Raw genomic sequence first — 24,753 nt, forward strand, 5'->3', positions numbered from 1 at the left:
CTGCATCCAATAAATATTGTGAGGTTATATTTCCATTATTGTTTGTATGGAGGTATTTTCTGATTTCTTTCTTGATTTCATTTTTGACCCATTGTTTTTATTTTTTTAAGTAGCATGTTGTTTAATTTCTATGAGTTGATTATTTTTTTTTCCCTGCAATTGATTTCTGGCTTCATAACATTGTTGTCAGAAAAGATGCTTGGAATTTCTATCTTCCTCAATTTGTTGAGGTTTGTTATGTGATTTAGTATGTTTTCTATCCTAGAGAATGTGCCATGTGCACGTCTAGAGAACGTGTATTCTGCTGTTTTTGGATGTAGTGTTCTATACATATCTCTTATGTCCAACTGATCCTTTGTGTCATTTAGGACCTCTGTTGCCTTACTGATGCTCTGTTTGTAAGATCAGTCCATTGAGATCAGTGGGTTGTTCCAGTCTCCTACTATTCTTGTATTCCCATCAGTTTCTCCCTTTATGCTTGTTAGTATTTGTTTTAAATTTCTAAGTGCTCCTATATTGGTGTATATATGTTAATGAGTATAATATCCCTTTCTTGTATTAATCTCTTATATAACATCCTTCTTTGTCTCTCTTTATGGACTTTGTTTTTAATTGTATTTTGTCTGATACAAGTACTGCTCACCACCCCCACCCCAATATCCTAATAATATCTGTTTGCCTAAAATATCTTTTCTATCCCATCATTTTCAGGATCTTTGTGTCTTTCACCCTAAATTGAGTTTCTTGAAGTGAAGTGAAGTGAAGTCGCTCAGTCATGTCCGACTCTTTGTGACCCCATGGCTCCTCCCTCCGTGGGATTCTCCAGACAAGAGTGGGTTGCCATTTCCTTCCCCAGGGGATCTTCCCGACCTGGGATTGAACCCTGGTCTTGCATGTTCCAGGCAGACACTTTAACCTCTGAGCCACCAGGGAAGCCCTAATTGAGTTTCTTGTAGGCAGCATATTGTAGGGTTTTGACTTTTTATCTTGTCACTCTTTTAATTTGAACATTTAATCCATTGACTTTTAAAGTGTTTCTTGATAGGTATGTAAATATTCCCATTTTAAAACTTTGTTTTCCAGTTGATATTGTAGTTCTTTATTCCTTTATTCATTTTCCCCCCCTTTTGTTGTTTGAAGGTTTTCTTCTGGGTTATTTAGTCTGATATTCACTGCTTCTAGATTAGTTTTTATCTCAGCAATTGAGTTGTCTAATTTTGATGAGTTTACTTTTATTCTTTCTAGTTCCTTGCAATAGCGATCTGCATTTCTATTGATACTCTTTCTTAGTTCTTTTAATATTTTTATTACCTCCTTTTTGAATTCAGGGTTGAGTAGACTGGTGTGGTCTGTTTCATTATTTGTTCTTTCAGGGGATTTGTCTTGTTCTTTTAATTGGGAGTACTTCCTTTGCTTTTTCATTTTACTTAATTTTCTCTATCTTTGTGAATTTAGGAGAAACAATTGTCTTCCATGGTCTCATAGGGGCATTTTTATGTGGGAGTATATAGACAGTGTGAGTCCAATAGTTTTGTGCAAGATCTGTTTTCAGTATGGTTTCTCATGTCTTTCCTCAGACCGTGCTGGCTGTTATCCCTCTGATAGAGGGTCTGATTCATATTGTTATATCCAGAGCCTGTACTGGATGTTGGGTGGGACTTGCTCTGTTGGTATCTCAGCCCTGTCAGGGTCAGGGTCTACTTACCAGTTTATTGGAATTTAAGCTCTGAGGGTCAGATTTAATCAGGCGTCTCACCTTTTGAGTGCATACCCTACACCAAAGGTGATGACTAGTGAGGCAAGTGATAATCTGTGTGATTATAGAAAGCATACATGCTACCTTTGCCAGCTTCCACAGTTCTGCCAAGAATCAGCCCAAAGTTACATCCTTTTTCCCCTTGTGTTCATCCCTAGACTGTGCTGTGGAGTTGGCTAGTGTACGGAGCTGAGGTACTGTATTTGCAGGATTCAGAGTGGTTGTGCTGTTGTCTGGGGCCTGGGCTGCCTTGTGGCAGATCTCTCCTGCAACACAGATCTGCTCCAAGCTGTTCCCTTGAAGAAGCAAACTGCTTGTGTACTCCTCCCCAGGGTCTGTCTGCCTGAGACATGAGTTTCTGTGGTATCTCCCAGTGTGAACATGCACTAGTGAGCTGGAATACCCCTGTCATGTGATCTTTGAGAATTAGCTCTGGCCAGCCTCTGTTATGAGAGTGCTAACAATGGGCTCCTTGGTTCCTTCCAGACCACACCCCAAGTCTTCTCCCAGGACTCATCTGCCTGAGATCCAGTGCTTAGTCACTGCCTCTATCTGTACCCCTACTCAATCTGTATTTTGCATTGGGAAGTGCCAGCAGGTGGCAGCTGCCAGCCCCAGCCTCTCTCTGCTCTAATTATTAGCAAGTCACCATGTGCTCACTACTTGTGAGTAGAGACTAGGCTTCTCCAGCCCTTCTATCTAACCCAGCAAATTTCCTATGATGAGGATCTGCCCCTATGGACTTTTTCTCCTTTACAGATTTCTCCCAGGTGCATTAGTCCCATCCTGATTTTTTTTTTCCCCTTTCCTACCTGGTTACTGGTTACGTGGAGATATTTCTTGCAGCTTTGTTTATATAGGAGATCATCTGCAAGATCTGTGACAGTTATTATTATTTCTTTGTGTGTGTGTGAGAACTGTTGGTTGATTTTCTGTGAGAACTGTTCCACATGTAAATGTACTTCTGATGTTTGTTCTTGGGGGGGAAATGGACTCCACATCCTCCAACTCGACCATCTTGATTCTCCTCGCTGTATGCTTTTTGTATCTTTTGATAATGTGAACTTTTTATTTTAATGTAATCAAAATTATATTTTTATGGTTACTTCTTTGTTTTATAAAATATTTTGTCCACTCCAGGTTCACAAAGCCATTTTCCCCCCAAATTTAGCCATCCACATTTAGAAATACAATTCATTGGTATGAATCATATTAGTATGTTTTAAAGGAAGAGTTAAAATTTATTTTTATGTGGATATCCATTTTATCTTATACTATTTAATGAAATAATTTCTTGACTGTATCTTGATGTCATCTTGCCATATATCAATGTACATTATGAGTATGTCTTGCTGTGAATTCTGTATTTTGTTTCATTTGTTTATTTATCTTTCTGCCAATAACTCACAGTTTGATTTATCCTTATAATAAGTCCAGACATCTGGTAGCTGAAATCCTTCAACTATTGTTCTTCAAAATTATCTTGAAAGTTTTCATTTCTTTACATCTCCAACACCAAATAAATGTTATAATCTGTTTGTTAATTTCCATGAAGCAACAAAATTAAAAAAAAAATAAAACTGTTATCATTCTTTTGATCCTATGGATGAATTCAAAGAAAGTTGTCATATTTACTAAATTAATATTATAATCTGTGAATATGGTATATTTTCCTATTTACTTAGATCTTCTAAAATTATACCTTTCATTGAAAGATATGACATGTATCATCCTATATTGATATACTCTTAGGCTTTTGAAATTTTAATGCTGTTGTAATTGACAAAAATTTACTTTTGTTAGTAGTATATAGAAACAAATTTAGTTTTGTATGTCTAACTTCTAATTAGGACTGTTGTAAATATCCCTTGTACCTTTTCCTAGCCTGTCTATAGATTTTTCTGGATGTTCTGAGTACATATTACTGCCATCTGTGAATAATGACAGTGGTATTTCTTCTTTTTCATTTATATTCATTTTACGTATTCTTCTCATCTTATTGAACTGGTTAGGACCACGACAATGTTAAACATAGGGCATGCTTGTCCCATTTTCTCAACAGGAAAATCTACAGTATTTCATACTTAAATCATATGTAAGTCATTAAGTATGATGGGTGTTTTGTAAAAATTCATTTTCACATTGAAAAGGTCAATTCTATTTCTAACTTCTTAAGAATTATTTTATCATAAACTTTTGCTAATTTTGTCAAATTTTTTCTCTTCATTTATCTAGGTGATCATGAAATGTTTTATTTTTCTATTAGTGTGAGATGGCTTACATTGATGAACCTGAAAATTCAAGATGTCTTTTACTTTCCTAGCATAATGCCTATGCTATTTTCCTTTTATTGTACATGACTGCATTCCATCTGCTAATATTGTCTTTAAAATGTTTGTATCTCCATTTGTAATACAGTAATGTATTACACAATAATGAAAGAAATACTAAGGCACCCAAAATGAACTTAAGTGGTAATACAGTGAAACGTAGCAATTTTTCATACATCAGCACTATTATAATATGGTAGATTACTTTTAAAAATATTTTTTAAGTATAACAATCTAACATTTTTTAAACAAACCAGTATGTAACAGAAAAATGCTTTGGTTAAATTAAGAGTATAATCTGTAAAATATATCTAATAAATTATTTTAAGAGATTGTGGTAAATTATTGATCTAGTGACCAGGTTTTTTTTTTAATGTATCAAATAGATTTTCATATTTGTAATCACATATCTATGTTTTTCATAGAAAATTCTAGCTTTTACTTCTGTAACATCTTAAAGTATGGAAATATCTTGTATTATTCTCTTAAAAAGTTATTTAATTTTGGCTGAATTCAACATTTCAAAATTTTAACTGAAAAACATTGTTTTCTATAAATAATAATGATAATAATTTCATACATATTTTTGTCTGTGTGTAACCTAAGAGCCAGTATTGTAGGATTTTTTTGACATTCTAAAACAGATGGAAAATACCAGAAAGGAAAATATTATTCCATATATTTGCATGTCTTACATGTTTTTCATGAAATAAACCAACTGTCATGAATTCATAGCAAAATTATTACATGTTTTTGTTTTTTTTATAAAAAAGGGGAAATTCTACTATTTCCCCATGCTTACAAAGATATTGTAGCATACAAGGGTTTGCACAAGAGGAAACAAATCATCTGTAAGTATGGGATTCTGTCAGAAAAGTTTAGATATTACTGACTTGTAAGACTGGTTAGTTGTACTGATAGTTTCTCTAAAACATTTCCAACCTGAGTGAAAATGAATCAATATTTACTGATGAAAGATGATACAATTTGAAAGAGGCAGACAAACTGTGAAATAGGTTTGTTACTACTGGAAAGAATCTCCCATTAGTGTACAGTCTGCGGGATGAAAAGCAAAATAGCATTACCTTTGACTTGAAATTGATTTTAGTTGTTAGAAGATACTAAACTAATCAATAACAGTAATGATGGCAGAAACTAGGGTCTCACATTTGGAAGTTCACTAAAAAATATTATCTGTATTCAAAGCAATGTGAAGGTAACAGGTACAAGCTCTCAGCTATAAAATACCTCTCCAAAGAACTACAGTGATGTGCAAATCAGCATATGTTCAAAGCAGTGGATGATATGTGGAATCTTCCAATTGTGTACAGTTGTATAAAGTGGTAGTAAAATCGAAACTCTGAATTTCAGTGAGACCGCTTTTGGCTGTTATTATAGCAAAGCCAACTATAATGGATAAAGTAAGCAAGTGTATTTGCTCACACAACTGGAAGTCCAAAGGTATGACTGATTCAATGTAGCTAAATCCATTGAAACTGATCTGTATCTCTGCAATTTCCCTTACAAAGAATTCATCTGTCTTCATTCCTAAGGTAGCCTCCCTTATGAGAACAGAATAACTATGGAATGTCAAATCTTCACAGTCGCATAACACAAAACCTACAGAATGAAAAGTTATTTCTTCTGGTGATTTATTTTAGGAAATAGAAAACTTCTCTATCTTTAACTCCCAGCAAACCCCTATTTCACTTTTTTGTCTTGGAGTCAGTCATATGCCAATCCTGGAGCCAAAGGGATTTCTGTAGTTAATTGATTTAGGGATTACCATTGGATTTATCAGGCTCATCCCTGGACCTGTATATGAAGGAAACTTTCCCTTTTGTATGAAAGAAATCTGATAACCTGAAAAAAAAAATCAGAGTACTCCCACAAGTAGAAATAAAATAGAGTTTCATATATTGGCAAATAAAAATATTACAAAGCTCTATTTTTCAGCTATACTGAAGCAACAAAAAAATATATTCAAAAGGAAAGTATAAATTTTATCTATAAAAATAATTGTCAAAAAAAGCCAATATTTGGGTAAAATCTGCTGTCTATTCACACATTCCTTCTTTAATGAGGTCTTCTCCTTATTGAGATTATATTATAATTAGAAAAAGTCAATAATTAGGTGAACAAAATAACTACATATTGCTAAAGATCTACGAAAGAAATAAATGGGGAAATATGAAAGATAAATAGATGAAAAGTCAGACTACTTTTTGTAGAATGTTCAGAAAAAGATTACCTAAGAAGACATTTAAAGTTGAATATGAATGTTGAAAAACAGATAAAGAACAATGGAGTAGAGAAGATTGCTTGAGAGAGAGGAAATAGACCCGGTGAAAGCTCCGGGATATACACACACATTCTGGCCTGTAGAATCAGGATTCATTCTATTAAGGCTGGAAGTGGGATACATGCTAAGTCGCTTCAGTCATGTCTGACTCTGCAACCCTATGGACTGTAGCTCACCAGGCTTCTCTGTCCACAGGATTCTCCAGGCAAGAATACTGGAGTGGGTTGCCATATCCACCTCCAGGGCATCTTCCTGACCCAGGGATCGAACCCACATCTCTTACATCTTCAGCAGTGATAGGCAGGTTCTTTACCACTAGTGCTACCTGGGAAAGTGGGGTAGAAAAGATTTAAAACAATTAAATGAATGCAAAATAACAAGGATGTATAGTTGATTAGTGCTTTCAACTCAGGAAAGAGTTGAATAGGATGGAAATGATGGGAATAGGAAAAGGGTGGAAATATTTAAAATGGTCAGGAAAGAGCTTCAAAGAAAAGGTCAAATGTGAACAAATACCAAAAGGAAATGAAAGAATAAGTCATTCATAGATCTGGGGGGAAAGTGGGTTAGGTAAAGGGAAATGCAAATACAAAGATGCAAGATGAGAGCTTGGCTGATTATTTTTTATAAAATCGGAAGATGAAGTAGCTAAAGCATAAGGAGCAAGTTGGGAGAGAAGAAGGATTTGAAGATTTGTAGGAATTTGTAGGTCTTGGTAAGAACTTTGACTTTTAGCCTAATTAAAGTCATTGCAGGATGAGTTGAGTAACAGCAATAATGATCTACATGATCTGACAGATTTAAAAGATCAATCAGGATGCTGTGTTGTAAATTAGAATGCAAGAAGGCAAAGGCCAAACAGGGGTCCTTATTAGGATGCTGTTGAAAAATCTAAGTAGGAGATAACAGTAGATTGGGACAAAGAAACAGTGGAGGTAGTTAAGAATTTTTGAATTCTGGATATGTGTTAAAGCAAAATAGGAAAGGAGAGGATGTGATGATAGATTAAATGTGGGTTTGAGAAAGAATGTCTAATCTATTAGGAATAAGATGACAAGTTTTAAATTCTAGGGGAAATGGCTATTTCCAAGTATATATAAATATAAATAAGGTACAAGATAAGTTACTGCATGTATTTTAATTGTTCATATCTTTTTCAATAAATTTTATTATTTTTAACAAAGCGATGCTCATAGTGGTGAGTCTAATTTTACTTCTAGAAATAAGTTATTCTGTATTAAGTAAACAATGAGCAACTAGACCAACATTATATTTACAAGTATTTCTAACAGAGTAGCATGCTTCTTTGTGTAAGTTCTGTACAGATGTATAATTACTTAGAAAATGAAACTACCAAGAAATGAGTGAAGAAGAATAAGAAAAAAATTAAATGATCTTAAAATATTCACAATTATATATCACAGGAATATATACTAAAAGTAGGTAAATCCAAAGGGTTTTTTTTTTTCTTTTTAGTTTAACTTTTTATGGATGTATAATATATGCACAGGAAAAATTCTTATATCATAAGTAAACAATTAATGATTGCTCACTTGCTATTTCTCAGCCTTGTGACTCATATTTACCATTTTGTTACTCTTTCAAACTTTATAACTCCTGTAACATTTTTGTTGCTCTTTCCCTGTGCTCTTTTGTATCTGGTTCCTTTAGATCAGCATAACATTGGAGAGATTTATCTATATTGATGTGCAGAATTGTGGATTTTATCAGTGTATTTGTGGTAGAATGTGCTTCCAAAGATGGAGAGTGCAGTACATCACAGTCCACATATTCTTCTTGAGCAAGCTCTGGGAGTTGGTGATGGGCATGGAAGACTGGCATGCTGAAGTCCATGGGGTCACAAAGAGTCAGACATGACTGAGCTGAACTGAACTGAATGATTAATAATATTTTGAGCAAGTTATTCCTTAATAACACAAGGATCTTAAAGATGTTAACACCAGTACTATATTCTCAGTTGATTTTGAAATAGTATTATTTATTGTAATTCTGTCTTATTTTTTAACTGAACATATAATAATCATTGTTTAATACAGTTGACATTTGTTAAGATTTATTCACAGATTTTGCAATTCATTTTTCCTCTATTTCTTCTTATATCATTTTTCTTCTGCCAGGAGGACAGCCTTTTGAATTTCCTTTAATAATGGCAAGCTCTGTGTAGGTTTGAAAACATCTTTGTGAGTATATATTTATGTTTTGAAACTTTTTTTCTGTTTTTTGGCTTCTATTGTTGTTGTTTAAAACTATCTAGCAGACTTACTATCAGTCCTTGAAGACTACTTTTTTCCCTTTGACTGTTTTTAGAATTTTATTTTGAATGTTTATTGTCCAGTTTCATTTTGTCATCCTTAAATGCATATGTTTTTCTATTTATCTAACTTCAGATTCTTTGCACTTTTTGAATCTGTGACTTTGTCCCTCAATTTTGGAAAATTCTCACCCATTGTTTCTTCAGTATTCCATTTGACACATACCTGCTACTCTCCCTTTACTGTGGTTAGGCTTTCATAATTCTTCATCATGTTGCCTAACTTCTTTTAAATATTTCCAGTCTTTGTCACTCTATGCTAAGTTCTGGCTAGTTGAGCAGCTCTCTTTTTCTGGTCCTTTGTTCTGTTATGAACTGCATTTGTGTGCATGTTTGCATGGGTGTGTGTGCATGCTCAGTAATGTCCAACTCTTTGCAACCCCATATTCTTCAGTCTTCCAGGCTCCCCTGTCCAGGGAATTTTCCAGGCAATAACTCTGGAGTTAGTTGCCATTCCTTACTTCATTCTCCATGTGACTGGAAGTTTTCCAGTTTATTTTATCGGTTTAGCACTTTGACAAGAAGTTATGAATTTTCAGAGAGCCAAAAATCTTTTTGCAGATGAACACTGTGGAAGTATAGAGTCAAAACATGACATGCAAATCAAAATGAACTACATTTAATCAGCTTGTAAACCCATTTATTCTGTTTTTCTTTTGGATTATTCCATATTTAATTTATTCAATTTGTGTCCCCATTTTCCCCCAAAAAATATAGATCAGTATATATAGTGTCTATTTTCTGCCGAGGTTTTGAAGACTAAAAATATTAAAGTAAGCAGAGCTGTCTATTTTCTGTGTCGGATAGGTATGATATTTGAGGCTTGGTAGGTCTATGTTGGTTGCTGTTGGTGTTCAGTCCCTAAGTCATGTCCAACTCTTCACTCCCCCATGGATCGCAACGTGCCAGGCTTCCCTATTCTTCACTATCTCCTGGAGTTTGCTCAAATTGATGTCCATTGAGTCAGTGATGCTACCTAATCATCTCATCCTCTGTTGCCCTCGTCTCCTCCTACCTTAGTCTTTCCCAGCATCAGGATCTTTTCCAATGAGTCAGCTCTTTGTATCAGGTGGCCAGAGTGTTGGAGTTTCAGCATCAGTCCTTCCCATGAATACTCACAGTTGATTTCCTGTAGGATTGTCTGGTTTGATCTTGAAGTCCAAGGGACGCTCAAGAGTTTCCTCCAGCACCGCAATTTGAAGGCATCAATTCTTTGGCACTTTAAAACTAATTTTTATTCATGGTGCTTCTTATTCAGGTACTCTGTTATTTTTTTATTATAAGCTTCAAGTTTTCCTTGAAAAAATTTTATTGGACTACTTTCAGTCCTATTTTATTATAATGCTTATAATAAAAGTATTATTTCTCCAGAGACTTCCTACTTTTGCATTCCAGTTCCCGATAATGAGAAAGACATACTTTGATTTATGGACCTAAAATTTCAGATCAGATCAGATCAGATCAGTCGCTCAGTCATGTCCAACTCTGCAACCCCATGAACCACAGCACGCCAGGCTTCCCTGACCCTCACCAACTCCCGGAGTTCACTCAGACTCACGTGCATCGAGTCAGTGATGCCATCCAGCCATCTCATCCTCTGTCGTCCCCTTCTCCTCCTGCCCCCAATCCCTTCCAGCATCAGAGTCTTTTCCAATGAGTCAACTCTTCGCATGAGGTGGCCAAAGTACTGGAGTTTCAGCTTTAGCATCATTCCTTCCAAAGAAATCCCAGGGCTGATCTCCTTCAGAATGGACTGGTTGGATCTCCTTGCAGTCCGAGCGACTCTCAAGAGTCTTCTCCAACACCACAGTTCAAAAGCATTAATTCTTCAGTGCTCAGCCTTCTTCACAGTCCAACTCTCACATCCATACATGACCACAGGAAAAACCATAGCCTTGAGTAGACGAACCTTTGTTGGCAAAGTAATGTCTCTGCTTTTGAGTATGCTATCTAGGTTGGTCATAACTTTCCTTCCAAGAAATAAGCGTCTTTTAATTTCATGGCTGCAGTCACCATCTGCAGTGATTTTGGAGCCCAGAAAAATAAAGTCTGACACTGTTTCCACTGTTTCCCCATCTATTTCCCATGAAGTCGTGGGTCCGGATGCCATGATCTTCGTTTTCTGAATGTTGAACTTTAAGCCAACTTTTTCACTCTCCACTTTCACTTTCATCAAGAGGCTTTTGAGTTCCTCTTCACTTTCTGCCATAAGGTGGTGTCATCTGCATATCTGAGGTTACTGATATTTCTCCCGGCAATCTTGATTCCAGCTTGTGTTTCTTCCAGTCCAGCGTTTCTCATGATGTACTCTGCATGTAAGTTAAATAAACAGGGTGACAATATACAGCCTTGATGAACTTCTTTTCCTATTTGGAACCATTCTGTTGTTCCATGTCCAGTTCTAGCTGTTGCTTCCTGACCTGCATACAAATTTCTCAAGAGGCAGGTCAGGTGGTCTGGTATTCCCATCTCTTGAAGAATTTTCCACAGTTTATTGTGATCCATACAGTCAAAGGCTTTGGCATAGTCAATAAAGCAGAAATAGATGTTTTTCTGGAACTCTGTTGCTTTTTCTATGATCCAGCGGATGTTGGCAATTTGATCTCTGCTTTCTCTGCCTTTTCTAAAACCAGCTTGAACATCAGGAAGTTCACGGTTCACATATTGCTGAAGCCTGGCTTGGAGAATTTTGAGCATCACTTTACTAGCGTGTGAGATGAGTGCAATTGTGTGGTAGTTTGAGCATTCTTTGGCATTGCCTTTCTTTGGTATTGGAATGAAAACTGACCTTTTCCAGTCCTGTGGCCACTGCTGAGTTTTCCAAATTTGCTGGCATATTGAGTGCAGCACTTTCACAGCATCATCTTTCAGGATTTGAAATAGCTCAACTGGAACTCCATCACCTCCACTAGCTTTGTTCGTAGTGATGCTTTCTAAGGCCCACTTGACTTCACATTCCAGGATGTCTGGCTCTAGGTCAGTGATCACACCATCATGATTATCTGGGTCGTGAAGATCTTTTTTGTACAGTTCTTCTGTGTATTCTTGCCATCTCTTCTTAATATCTTCTGCTTCTGTTAGGTCCATACCATTTCTGTCCTTTATCAAGCTCATCTTTGCATGAAATGTTCCTTTGGTATCTCTGATTTTCTTGAAGAGACCCCTAGTCTTTCCCATTCTGTTGTTTTCCTCTATTTCTTTGCATTGATCGCTGAAGAAGGCTTTCTTATCTCTTCTTGCTATTCTTTGGAACTCTGCATTCAGATGTTTATATCTTTCCTTTTCTCCTTTGCTTTTCGCTTCTCTTCTTTTGACAGCTATTTGTAAGGCCTCCCCAGACAGCCATTTTGCTTTTTTGCATTTCTTTTCCATGGGAATGGTCTTGATCCCTGTCTCCTGTACAGTGTCACGAACCTCATTCCATAGTTCATCAGGCACTCTATCGATCACATCTAGGCCCTTAAATGTATTTCTCACTTCCACTGTATAATCATAAGGGATTTGATTTAGGTTATACCTGAATGGTCTAGTGGTTTCTCTACTTTCTTCAATTTCAGTCTGAATTTGGCAATAAGGAGTTCATGGTCTGAGCCACAGTCAGCTCCTGGTCTTTTTTTTGCTGACTGTATAGAGCTTCTCCATCTTTGGCTGCAAAGAATATAATCAGTCTGATTTTGGTGTTGACCATCTGGTGATGTCCATGTATAGAGTCTTCTCTTGTGTTGTTGGAAGAGGGTGTTTGTTATGACCAGTGCATTCTCTTGGCAAAACTCTATTAGTCTTTGCCCTGCTTAATTCTGTATTCCAAGGCCAAATTTGCCTGTTACCCCAGGTGTTTCTCGACTTCCTACTTTTGTATTCCAGTCCCCTATAATGAGAAGGACATCTTTTTTGGGTGTTAGTTCTAAAAGGTCTTGTAGGTCTTCATAGAACTGTTCAACTTCAGCTTCTTCAGCATTACTGGATGGGGCATAGACTTGGATTACTGTGATATTGAATGGTTTGCCTTGGAAATGAACAGAGATCATTCTGTCATTTTTGAGATTGCATCCAAGTACTGCATTCGGACTCTTTTGTTGACCATGATGGCCACTCCGTTTCTTCTGAGGGATTCCTGCCCACAATAGTAGATATAATGGTCATCTGAGTTAAATTCACCCATTCCAGTCCATTTCAGTTCACTGATTCCTAGAATGTCAACATTCACTCTTGCCATCTCTTGTTTGACCACTTCCAATTTGCCTTGATCATGGACCTGACATTCCAGGTTTCTATGCAATATTGCTCTTTACAGCATCAGACCTTGCTTCTATCACCAGTCACATCCACAGCTGGGTATTGTTTTTGCTTTGGCTCCATCCCTCATTCTTTCTGGAGTTATTTCTCCACTGATCTCCAGTAGCATATTGGGCACCTACTGACCTGGGGACTTTCTCTTTCAGTATCCTATCATTTTGCCTTTTCATACTGTTCATGGGGTTCTCAAGGCAAGAATACTGAAGTGGTTTGCCATTCCCTTCTCCAGTGGACCACATTCTGTCAAATCTCTCCACCATGACCCGCCTGTCTTGGGTTGCCCCACGGGCATGGCTTAGTTTCATTGAGTTAGACAAGGCTGTGGTCCTAGTGTGATTAGATTGACTAGTTTTCTGTGAGTATGGTTTCAGTGTGTTTGCCCTCTGATGCCCTCTTGCAACACCTACCATCTTACTTGGGTTTCTCTTACCTTGGGCGTGGGGTGTCTCTTCATGGCTGCTCCAGCAAAGTGCAGCGGCTGCTCCTTACCTTGGACCAGGGGTATCTCCTCACCACTGCTCTTCCTGACGTTCAATGTGGGATAGCTCCTTTAGGCCCTCCTGCACCCGTGCAGCCCTATGCAATATTGCTCTTTACAGTATCAGACTTTATTTTCATCACCATACACACCCACAACTGGGTGTTGTTTCTGCTTTGGCTCAGCCTCTGCATTCTTTCTAGAGCTCTTTCTCCACTCTTCTCCAGCAGCATATTGGACACCTTCTGACCTAAGGGGCCTCTTCTTTTGGTATCATTTTTTTTTTTTTTTTTTTGCTATTTCTTAGTGTTAATGGGGGCCTCAAGGTGAGAATACTGAAGTTATGAAACACTGTTTAAATGCATGGGCTCCCTGGGTGGTTCAGTGGTAAAGAACCTGCCTGCCAATGCAGGAGACTCAGGAGATGTAGGTTTGATCCCTGAGTAGGGACAATCCCCTGGAGAAGAAAATAGAAACTCACTCCAATATTCTTGCCTGGAAAATTCCATGGACAGAGGAATCTGATGGGCTTCAGTCCATGGGGTCACAAAGAGTCAGAAATGGCTAAGCGACTAAGCACACCCACATATAAATACATATATGTTCAGATGAGCAAATAATGGAATAAGCACAGAAAAAAAAATTGATTAGTTAACAACAGATATTAATTGAGCACTTTACTGTAACCAGGCACAGAATTAAGTACTACGGTCATAGGTTCTTGACAGTAGCGTGATGTGTGTGTGGTTCTCTAATAGGAGGAAGGGAAGAGGTATGGTACAGCTCCTGTCTTTAGTCCCCCCATTGTTTCCTCAGATAGTTTAATCAGCCCAGAACAGTGTGTCTGTCCATCCAGGACAAAGTCCATGATACGTGCTAGCAGGTGTTTGTATCCCAGAAATTGTGTATTAAGAGGAATCATAGTGTCCATTCTGCTTGTTTATGACAGGGAAGTGAAACTCCAAAGAGGAACCTATTTTATATACATCAGTGAATTTGTTTTTGAAAAGTTTTGCTGGAGAAACTGCTGTCTTTAGGCACTAAAATAGGATTTTTTTTTTTTTTTTTTACAGAATTTGTGAGTCAGCATCTTATCTTTCAAGGGATTCTAATTTGCTAGAATATATCCCTGGTGGCTCAGATGGTAAAGCGTCTGTCTACAATGCTGGAGAACCAAGTTCAATCCTTGGGTCGGGAAGATCCCCTGGAGAAGGAAATGGCAATCCACTCCAGTACTATTGCCTGGAAAATTCCATGGGTAAAGGAGCCTGGTAGGCTACAGTCCCTGGGGTCGTAAAGAGTCGCACACAACTGAGCGACTTCACTTTCATTTCACTTTCAGAATATATTTTATAAACACCAGTTTCCCAGGTTCCTGGGTAGCTCAAGTGGTAAATAATCTGCCTACAATGCAGGAAACCTGGTTTTGATCCCTGGGCTAGGAAGATCCCCCTGGAGAATGGCACAGCAACCCACTCCAGTATTCTCCAGTATTCTTACCTGGAGAATTCCATGGACAGAGGAGCCTGGCAGGCTACAGTCCATGGAATCACAAAGAGTCCGACATGATTGAGCAACTAACTTTCACTTTCATTCATCTTTTCCATTGAGACTTAAGGAAATACAGGCAAAGATTTTCCCCTGACTCATTATTCTCATAAATCATATCTAATCTTTGGTCCTCAACTCTACTCAGTTTCCAATATCTTCTATCAGTTGTTTAACTCTTTTATTGAAAGATCTAAATTGTGAGCCTAAGCCAAAATCTTGATGATGTATTGCCATCAAACTTATTATATATTGAGTTATATAGATATAGATGTGAAAATCCAAGGTAATTTTATTTCAAAGAAATAATACAGCTTCTCCAAAATTTCTTATTTTATATGACTATTCAGATGAGAATATTACCCAAATTGAGAGGCATAACACATTGTCAGTTTTGCCTAAAATTTTTTTAAGGAAAGCAGGAAGATATATTCAATGGAGAAATATAATAGTATTAATACAGTGTTAATATTTATTGCTTTTTTTAAACTACATTTTCACCTCTGTTGGAAAATAAAATCAGTTGTTCTTCATTCTCAACCCCTTTCCTACTATCTAAATCTCCATTTTTTAATTCTTTAATTAAAACTATCATTTAATTTTAAAGAATGGATAAAAATTAACTGGTGTTACCTGTAATTCACATAGATTCTTAAGTATATTTTAATAAAATTTCACTTAGTTTCTGAAGCATTATTATGAAAATACAGATTTTTTCCACTGATAATTTCTGTCACAAATGATATGAAAAAAAAAAATGTTAGCTAGTAACCTATCAGATAATTCTATAATTCTATAAAAAGTTTTAACCCAACCATTTTAGAAGGGAAAAAAAGCTTAAACAACTACCTACATGGAAGTTGTTCACTTTCATACTCGGAATATTATGCTATTGTGTGTTATTAATGAGCTGATGAGAAAACATGCTTTTTTTTTGCCATGTTGATTTTTTTTTTTAAACCTCTGGTGAGATTTGAAGCATTTTCTTTCCCTTTGGAATTGAATATATATATTTTTGATTTAAAATGCTTTTGAAATTTCTCCTATGAATCATTTCCCAGACATTCATAGATCATGCATGAAATACTTGAGATAGGGAAATGCCTCAAAAAAAATTTGCTTGTTTTTTTTTTTAAAGATAAGTCTTTCTTGTTAAAATGGGGAAAAAATGGCAGTCTATTGGTTGAAGAGGAAAGCAGTTTCTTAAAGTCCAAGCCAAAAGCAATTAGGTGTGAAGGAAGTTGTAATCAACAGTATTAATGTATGGAAAATAATATTACTGTAACAAAGATGATCAACTGAGATGTCCAGAAAATAGAGCTCTGAAAGAGCAACAAGTTGCCACTACTTATTCAACATATCCCCTGTCCAGTTGTGAAGGATGTGAGTGCTGTGAATACTGTATAATCACCTGGGAGGTGGTCTCTGCTATGTGATACAAAGAGTTCTCTATACCTATAATATGCTCACACATGTTCATGACATCAGCTTAGACTTTTTTATTCTTTTTTTTTAAGCTTTTGCAATTTTAGAAATGACAGGCCCTTCCTCAAAAGAGAGCAGAAAAATTTCAGTAATTTTTAAAGGAATGATCTTGTGAAATGTTGATAATTGACCATACAGTTTATTCACCATTCTTTAATATTTTAAAGAATTTAGTTAAATACAACCAATCCTCCCATTGGCATTCAAGTGAAATTAAGAAGCTTGATTGGGTTTTTGCATATATATGGTAAAAAAGAACTGAGACACATGGATAATTACGTCTATCCTAATAGACTTTGCCCTGGAGGTCAGCTAATTCTTCATTCACTTCTATTATGTATCTAAAGCATACATATGCCATGGTCTCTAGAGTATCTTTTTATTTAGGTCCAAAAATAAAATATTTGGGGATTCTGGAAGGTGTGATTTAGGACTAGAACAGCTCCTATCTATCATTGCAAACCTATCAAAATGCATTCTGTATAACTGAGAAGAGTGGGGAGTGCAAATAAATCTCATGATATTTATAATTGGGTGGTGAGGCAGGGAGGTGAATTTCAGAAGCTCTTCTACCAATGTAAATAAAATGAATCAACAATTCTAAAAAATAATGCAAAACAATAGATGATCAAATACCAATTAATGTTATGGGAAATATATGGTGAGGCTTCAGAGAAGAAGAAAATTATGGTGATGATCAAAAGCAGGTTCAGATAAGTAGGGTTTAGAGAGGCACAGTAGGGAATTTAAAGGACAAGGTACTAGTTGATACTCTACCAGGACATAGAAGATAGATTCTGATGTTTCTAAACAGAGCAAATCATAATCTGTGCTGAGGAACTCACTCCCAGGTGGGATATGCTAATGCTAATGCTAAGTCACTTCAGTCGTGTCTGACTCTGTGTGACCCCATAGATGGCAGCCCACCAGGCTCCCCCGTCCCTGGGATTCTCCAGGCAAGAACACTGGAGTGGGTTGCCATTTCCTTCTCCAATGCATGAAAGTGAAAAGTGAAAGTGAAGTCACTCAGTCGTGTCCGACTCCTAGCGACCCCATGGACTGCAGCCTACCAGGCTCCTCCATCCATAGGATTTTCCAGGCAAGAGTACTGGAGTGGGGTGCCATTGCCTTCTCCAGGTGGGATATTGTGCCCAATAAATAGTCCATCTTCCTTTCTGACATGAGAGATCTTAGCAGAAGTCCACTTCTATGAAGTCCAGTTCTCCAAATTATTTCAAATTCCTTTCTATTTGGAAAGGATAAATCATACAGCAACTGCAGGAGACAATTCCAGGGTATCCCATGTCACCCCAGCTCCCAATAAAAATAGGCTTTATTATCTAAATATACTAAACTGCCCTAATGTTTTCCATATTCTCAGCTGATTCTAAGTTTTGTTTACTTTAATAGGAAAGTGTATACTCTTTACCTTTTAAACATGAAGATAGATGACAGTCTGGGGGGAGTTTTTAATTGCAGTAAGAACATTTAGTATGAGACGTACCCTCTTAAATTTTTAAGTGCACAATAGAGTACTGTTATCTATTGGCTCAGTGTTGTACAGCAGATCTCTAGAACTTACTCATCTTGCCTAATAGAAACTATATCCACTGAAGAGCAACTTTCATTTCCGTCCCCTCCCCCTGGCCTCTGGTAACCATTCTGCTCCCTGTTTCTATAAACTTAGTTATTTTAGATATGTCATCAGATGGAATCGTGCACTGTTCTTCTGTGCTCTTCTGTAACTGACTTTAGCCATAGTCAGGAAACTACTATAATAGTTGATGAACTGGGCCTCTGACTAGGTGAGCCATAACTGATTGAAGGGCATCTTTCTCCTCAGTACAGAAATACACCTCAAGACTCAATAAACAAGCCTGAAATTTTAGCCAGCATTTTTAATTCTTTCTGTCCCCACCACTGTCTTTTACTATTCCCAGAACTGTCACTGAACTGGTCAAGCTTGCTTTTTCTTTCTTTTTTTTTTTTTTAAACTGGAAACATGCTGTCTATGATTTGACAACAACAGCAAGTAGTTAAGCACAACCATGTTTTCTTTCTTGTTTTTCCCTTTCTGTGTATTTTGAGTAGAAAGAGGCAAGAAGTGCTATTCTTGCCTCCCCCCCCCAAATAGCCAGTGGCTTACTTTTATATCTCTGTCTACAGTGTTGTGTGAGGGATATTCCAGGGCTCTTTGTTTCCCTCAGCTGTTTGCTGCTGTTAATTATTTATGATAGGAGATGATTCTGCCAAAAATATTTCTTAAAATAGCTTGTTTGTTACACGAGCACCAAAATATACCTATAAACATATGAAAGCAAACTTTGAAGTCCTGAGATGCCACATATTTCTATGAAATATTCTTTTCTAATATTTAAACTTAATTTTCCAAGGTGATTTCTTTATGTATCCATAGATTGCTTATAGTAAATTATATTTTTAAATTAACAAATAGCCAATCTTAATTAATAGGCTTCCCTGGTGGCTCAGATGGTAAAGAATCTTCCTGCAATACAGGAAACCCAGACTCGATCCCTGGGCAGGGAAGATCCCCTGGAGAAGGGAATGGCAACCCACTCCAGTATGCTTACCTGGAGAATTCCACGGACAGAGTTGCCTGGCAGGCTACAGTCCATGGGGTTGCAAAGAGTCAAACACCACTGAGCAGCTCAGTTCAGTTCAGTTCAGTCGTGTCTGATGACCCTCAGTCATGTCCAACTGAGCGACTAACAGACAAAAATTCAACAAAAAAGAGCATTCCTCTATGACCTAATTTGTACAGCAAGGGCATTTAGAATCCTTTGCTTAGATATAGTGTTTCCCCTTTGCCAATGGCAATAGCTATGAAATAGAATATTTCAGCACCTTGAATGACATTGTGATATCCCTCTGTCTGCTTTGGCTATATGTTAAGAGACTAAAATTTTTGAGAAGAAAGAAAAAGTTTAAAAGTTGGCAGCCCCTGGCAATATTCATTAAAGAGCATGGCACAGAAGTTGAAAGGCTCATCTTGGAACTGTAGTCAGCATTAACACAACGGGGCTCCAGCACTTTCCCAGAAAATGTGACACCTCCAGGCAGTCTTTGAATTCCGATTGCCAGCCAAAGCCAAGCACCAAAGGCCAGAAAGAGTGAGAAAAATTGATCTTCTGTCAGCAACCTAAATGACCCCATAATCTTTCTGTACTTGAAAATTGTTAGTAAGCTGTGAAAAGGCTTGGGAAAAGGAAATTTGGTAGAAACATCTTTCCTGAGATCCCTCCAAGATACTCACTATTCAACAGATACCTTAAGAGAAACGTGTACCCATGCACACAATAGCAGCACAGTACTTTGTGTTAGCAATATCAGAGGTACTACACCAAGCACCCTAAGTGCATAATTCTATTTAATTCTTAAAACAGCACTATGAGGTGGAAGCATTAGTTGCTCATCTGTGTCCAGCTTTTTGCAAGTCCATGAACTATGGTTCACCAGGTTCCTTTGTCCAAGGAATTCTCCAGGCAGAAATACTCGAGTGGTAGCCATTCCCTTCTTCAAGGCATCTTCCCAACCAAGGGATCAGACTCGGGTCTTCTGCATTGCAGGCAGATTCTTTACCATCTGAGTCACCAGGGAAGCCATTTTACAAGTGATGAAACTGAGGTGAGATGAAATTAAGTAACTTCCTTAAGCCTGCCTTGCTAACAGATGATAAAGTGGGGCTCGAACCAGATAGTCTAATGCCAAATCTTGCTTACCCAACTACTAGAATACATTGCCTCAAAATAATATCAAAATAGAATATTCCAAGCTCTTATCTCTCCTGTGCCAAAGAGGCTATTTTTTTCCTTTAAATATGCCCCAGAATGACTATTTATGGAAAACCTAAGTAAGTGTTGAGAAGGGTCAATCATTATACAACAAAGAAACTGACTAATTATATGATATTCCCTTTGCTCAAGAATATCATTTAACCTTTTTTACTCTCTAAAAACATGAAAGTTCTTTCCCACCAGCATTTTTCTAATTGTCCCTTTTTGTTGTTCCTTACCAATAGGAAGAGGCTTTTATTATTATTATTATTGCATTTTTCCTCAAAAAGAGAAATCCTTGGAAATAGTTATGCTCCTTCAATATTTTAGAAAGAATAGGTTCATTAAGCAGATCTTGTATATTTTCTAAGTAGGACAGTTGATACCATGCCATTGATGAGGAAAGTAAGGAATCCATTTGCTCTCCCAGAAGCTTCATTAATTCTTGTAAAATGTGGCAGCAGTTCAATAATACAGGGAGACACTCTGAAGTTCTACCAGGAGATAAATATAAATACTGGATTGAATATTTATGCTCAACCAAATGGGTTTAGAACTGAAAAAAAAAAAAATTTATGACACCATACTTTGGGCTAGGAATTTTAAAGATACATATAGACATAAAATATATCTATGGAATATTATTGTCTCATTCATTTTCATGTTTTATTTTAGATATTTTTTAATGATAGTCAATAGAATTAACTCATTGTTTGAATTGAATTTTATATATTTATTTTATCAGAATCACTTATGATGTAAATTGTTTTCTTTTAAAAAAGTGTCAGTGATTTAGCCTGACTCCCTTTACAAGCCTATTTTAAATTTATCAAAGACTTGTAATTCCAAAGAGCAAGTATTTAGGTCATTGCTAGGCACATTAACAGCAGCATTATCTTGCCACCAAGTGGTAGTTTTTGAATTGCATTGTAAGAGCTTGTAATTTCACTAGTATGTTTTGATATTTATATTATCCTTAATATTTTGCTAAGAAACCATCAAACCCATCATGAAAGTGAAATTAACAATAGCTAATAATATGTGCTTTTCCAAAAATATTTATATTTAAAGTGTTTACGATAAAAGGACTTGGTATTTGTGCATCTCAGTTTGTTGGGTTGATTTGAATTCCATCAAGTTTTCAAGTTCCAAAATAAACAGAAGGTGGGTAGGTGTAAGTACTCGAAGAGCTTCATTAAGCACTTTGAATTTGAAGGCATGGTATCATTCTTTAATCTCTGTTAAAGGATTGAATACTGTCCTTCCAAAAGATGTTATGATGTCTTTCCCTCCCAGTTCAGTTCAGTTTCTCAGTCATGTCCGACTCTTTGTGACCCCATGGACTGCTGTGTGCCAGGCTTCCCTGTCCATCGTCAATTCACAGAGCTTGCTCAAACCCATGTCCATACAGTCGGTAATGCCATCCAACCATGTCATCCTCTATCATCCTCTTCTCCTCCTGCCTTCAGTCTTTCCCAGCATCAGGATCTTTTCCAATGAATCAGTTCTTCACATCAGGTGGCCAAAGTATTGGAGTTTCAGCTTTAGCATCAGTCCTTTCAATGAATATTCAAGACTGATTTCTTTTAGGGTTGACTGGTTTGATCTCCTTGCAGTCTAAGGGACTCTCAAAAGTCTTCTCCAACACCACAGTTCAAAAGCACCAAGTATTCAGCACTCAGCTTTCTTTACCTCAGAATATGACTTTATGTGGCAACAGAGTCATTGCAGATCAAATTAGGTAAGATAAGGTCACACTGAAATAGAGATATCCCCTAATCCAGTATCACTATTGTCCTTCTGAGAAGAGGGGAATTTAGATTGGATTGATACATCTGTAAACCATGAAACAGGGAGGATTATTTTTCAGAGAGCACTAATGACATTGTGATTTTGGACTCATAACCTCCAGGCTTCCCTGTCTTTCATTATCTCCTGGAGTTTCCTCAAACTCAGTGGAGTTTGTCCATTGAGTTGGTGATACCTTCCAACCATCTTATCTTCTATCACCCTCTTCTCCTCCTGCCCTCAATCTTTCTCAGCATCATGATCTTTTCCAATGAGTTGGCCACCTTCACATCAGGAGGCCAAAGTATTGTAGCTTCAGCTTCAGTCCTTAGGATGGTGGCAAGTTCTGCTCCCTTACTATTACTCCTATGGTTAATTATTTTCATGCCTGATAGGGGTTATGGGTATCATTCTCAAGGTTTTCTTCTCACTCAGGTTCAGTCCCAAAGCCTTTGGTTTTTATCACCCAAATGTTCACACAATCTTTCCCTTTCAGACTATCCCCAGATTCTCTATCATTGGTCAAGTACTCTCTCATGCTCTGGCCTAGACTATGGCAATAGCTTCTTACTAATACTTTTCTCTATCTACTTTCTCATCACAGTAATTATTTTAGAATTTAGACTTGTTTCTTGTCATTTGGCTGCCTGAAGACTGTCTCTAATACATCATTGTCCAAAGGTACAAAATCCAAGCTTTGAGGAACTTCATTAGCATCGGAATATTTATATTCATTCCTTGCAAGAAAAATGCCATCAACTGTATAAGATTAAGCAACCAGATGCAGACTGACTTGATAGGATTGCATTGCAGTTAATCTGTGCTGGTAACTAACTTCATGAAATTGAGGGAGTTTTACAATATCAAGTAACAGGACCATGTAATCAGTCTATCTAGTTAAATTAGAGAACGGGACTTCCTGCTCTCCAATCCCACAATTTATTTTGGTGAAAGGGATTGGCAGCACAAATACTCCCTTCTTTGATCTTTTGCATTTTGGTTAAATATGTCTCCTGAAGATACAGGAAGGCACAGCACCAGGGAGATTATATTAATATAATATTAATATATATGGTATATTATATATACAATATATATAATATTAACTATATTAAAATTATATGTATATTATATACAATTAATATATACAGTAATTTCAGGGACTTTACTTTTTTTCTTAAAAGACTTATAAAGAAAAAAATAAAAAGTGTCATAAGGCTATTCCGTCAGGCACTTTTCTTGGGTTCTAATTACCTAGGCCATTAAAGATGTTATCTTTACTATTGCCTAGGGTATTTGTGTGAGAATTTTTGATAAGAGGAAGAGAGAATAAAGTTCATAACCCTCACTTGCCAAGACACCTACTCTGCAAGGAGATCTCTTGGGTAAATTTAGTTTAAACTTGTTAATATCAATTTATAATCGTATTTTTCTAGAAGTTATTTTGTAATACGATGGCACAACAAGTTTTTGACCCTAAGAAGATGGCGTAAAGAGAGGAAAAATTACTGAAAGCTAATTGGAGTCATTACAGACCAAAAAGTCAGAATTATACATTTCTTAGAAGCTCAGTTTTCTATTCCAAGTAAAGTAAAATGGGATATTTATTTCAGAATATATAAACATCACATATGTTTCCCAAGTTGTGATTGCATCAGAACACTGTCAATGTATTTTTAAATCATTACCAATTAGAAATTGTTTAAGGAAGTACATGCAGTGGCTTAACAACCAGAAAAATATCTGTTCCAGCCTTTGCATAATTAGTTTCAACAATATCTCCAGGGGCTGTTAGTACCTCTGATATTAAAGCAATTTTGAATCAAATATTAAAGTTTTCACTGTGATTTTAGAATAGCCAGGATATTTTGTTTGTCTGTTTGCTTGGTTTTTTTTCCTTTCTTGGGAAAATTTTATTTCCTTAATGTAGCCACTTCAAATTAGTAATGTCTATAGATGGCATCTTCCACAAAATATATGGTTCCTTATGTGTGTATTATAAAGACATAATGTAGTAATAAATACTTTAGGGCAGTGTGTAAATATAATTACAATAACTGTATTCTCATTTACCTTTGATAATGTGTCCCCTAATAATAAATAATACAAATAAAATATTTTACATGCAGAAAGAATATTATGCAAAATATTCCATTTTCCTCTATGATAGGTTTTATTCTATTAGTAAGATAGAAGAGAAAATGATACTGTCCAATTAAGACTTGATACAATTACATAGAAAATTAGGGTCATTATCTTTTCTCATATTTTGCTGTGATTATTTGATATAAACATCAATTTCCTAAATCAATTTAAGATAATAAAAATACAATCTAAAGGTAATATATAAGCAAGACCTATGTAAATTAGTATGTGAATTACATGTTATAAAATCTTATTAATTGCTGCAAGTGGACTGCACATTCAGCTTTGAATACTTGAGCAGCAATACAAACATGTGAACATGATCAATTTCAAATAGTCCATTTCTCATCACAAACAACACTATTCCTACAACAGAAACCAGAAGGAAATTTTACCTTTAAGAAATCTGAGTGATCTAATGAAAGATGCAATTAACAATACTCTTCAAGTAATTAAATAATGAATTTTACATGGCTGTTTCAGACAGTTACAGTAGTAA

General features: G+C 36.4%; 1 protein-coding gene across 35 annotated transcripts in view; it reads left to right on the top strand.

Annotated features, from left to right (window-relative positions):
• Positions 1–24,753, top strand: part of LOC129633625 (uncharacterized) — a 176,388-nt gene that overhangs the window by 47,693 nt on the left and 103,942 nt on the right. For 5 of the 35 annotated variants that reach the window (XR_008705136.1, XR_008705130.1, XR_008705131.1 and 2 more), the window contains exon 3: positions 8,527–8,589. The exons of 24 other annotated variants lie outside the window; for them this stretch is intronic. The gene's annotated coding sequence lies outside the window, so the exon portion shown is untranslated. Of the gene's footprint in view, positions 1–711; positions 1,891–1,914; positions 1,935–6,583; positions 6,605–8,059; positions 8,079–8,526; positions 8,590–14,567; positions 14,583–24,753 lie in introns of those variants that run through there. 6 more of the 35 variants (XR_008705137.1, XR_008705140.1, XR_008705154.1 and 3 more) reach the window with 6 other exon arrangements.

The sequence above is a fragment of the Bubalus kerabau genome, chromosome 19 (genome assembly GCF_029407905.1).
Source record: "Bubalus kerabau isolate K-KA32 ecotype Philippines breed swamp buffalo chromosome 19, PCC_UOA_SB_1v2, whole genome shotgun sequence".
NCBI lineage: Eukaryota > Metazoa > Chordata > Mammalia > Artiodactyla > Bovidae > Bubalus > Bubalus kerabau.